The sequence below is a fragment of the Pristiophorus japonicus genome, chromosome 10 (assembly GCF_044704955.1).
Source record: "Pristiophorus japonicus isolate sPriJap1 chromosome 10, sPriJap1.hap1, whole genome shotgun sequence".
In the NCBI taxonomy this organism is placed as follows: Eukaryota; Metazoa; Chordata; class Chondrichthyes; family Pristiophoridae; genus Pristiophorus; species Pristiophorus japonicus.
This window is the reverse complement of record NC_091986.1, coordinates 86,407,731-86,409,239: the sequence shown is the minus strand read 5'-3', so window position 1 is coordinate 86,409,239 and position 1,509 is coordinate 86,407,731. Positions and strand designations below refer to the sequence as shown.

Genomic DNA, 1,509 nt, shown 5'->3' with positions numbered 1-1,509 from the left:
GGCCACACCACGTGAGATCTGGCTATCGCTTTCACCATTGCAATGCCTGGGTGGGTGCTGTGGAGGTCACTAATGAAAGTGTCCCTGCCCTTTTTTGGCACCACCACCCAATTACCCCATAGGAGGCAGTCTGCCGGTATGGACATTTCATCGCTGCACCACTGGTATGGCTTTATTCCTTCCTGAATCTCTATCGGGACACAAGACCAACCCCCATGGAGCACACAGTTTTTTTTACAAAGGACAGTAAGGGGTCCTGGCTCATCCAGGTTCTAATCTGTCGGGCGGTAACAGGTGATTGCTCACTCTCGAATGCTTCCATTACCATAGCTAAATCTGCGGGCTGTGCCATCTCCATCCCTGTGATGGGCAATGGCAGTCTACTGAGAGCATCGACACAGTTTTCTGTGCCTGGCCTGTGGTGGATGGCGTAGTTGTATGAACCTGGTATTGCAGTACTTCCAGGAACGGTGCTTTGGCTCGCGGCCTTTTGGCTAAGAGCAAAAACATTGGCGCAGAGTGATCCTTGAATGGGCCCAAGGTGACCTTTGGCGTTTATGATCTGACAAGTTGATCTGACAAAGAATTGGAAAGATTGGCAACGAATAAAACATTAAAAAAAACATCGCTTCTCGGCCTTTTGGCAAAGATCATGCGTAACTGACCTGACAGGGGAGTAACCATGACCAGAAAGTGGTTCTCCCTGGATCAGGAAGGTGGTTCTCCTATGCTTTTTGGAAATAGGAGGTGGGTGGGGGGCCTGACCCGTCCACCTCCATGGCACGAACCTGGTATTGCAGTACTTCCAGGAACGGTGCTTTGGCTCTAGGCCTTTTGGCTAAGAGCAAAATCATTGGCGCAAAGTGATCCTTGATGTGTGCAGGGTGACCTTTGGCGTTTATGATCTGACAAGTTGATCTGACAAAGAATTGGAAAGATTGGCAACGAATAAAACATTAAAAAGAAACATCGCTTCTCGGCCTTTTGGCTAAGATCAAGTGTAGTATCTGTTCTTATCAGTTTAATATCCCCTATGGGGACATGATATTGAATTGATTTTTGGACAGGGAGCTGGATCAGGGGCTTGCCCCGTCCACTCCATGCACCGACCTGGTATTGCAATATTTCCAGGAACGGTGCAACTTCGCCTCTCGGCCTTTTGGCCTAAGATCAAATATATTGGCGCAAAGTGATCTTTGGCGTTAGAGTTGATCTGGAAAGAAATTGGACATTAAAAAAAAAACATGAGTGCCCATCTCTGGATGCGGGCCGATGCATTCGTATTTATCCCCTTACTTTCAGAAAGTGGCTTATGGTCGGTTTCCAATTCAAATTTGAGCCCAAACAGTAAATGATGCATTTTCTTTGCCCCATAAACACCTGCTAATGCTTCTTTTTCGATCATGCTGTAGGCCCTCTCAGCCTTAGACAGACTTCTGGATGCATAAGCAACCGGTTGCAATTTCCGAGATTCATGAGCTTGTTGCCGTATGACGACGCATCACATGC

At 47.4% G+C, this 1,509-nt stretch overlaps 2 pseudogenes; both read left to right on the top strand.

The window, feature by feature from the left end:
* Positions 1–624: 624 nt before the first annotated feature.
* Positions 625–825, top strand: LOC139275368 (U2 spliceosomal RNA; annotated as a pseudogene).
* A 143-nt stretch (positions 826–968) lies between these two features.
* Positions 969–1,147, top strand: LOC139275458 (U2 spliceosomal RNA; annotated as a pseudogene).
* Positions 1,148–1,509: the final 362 nt, after the last annotated feature.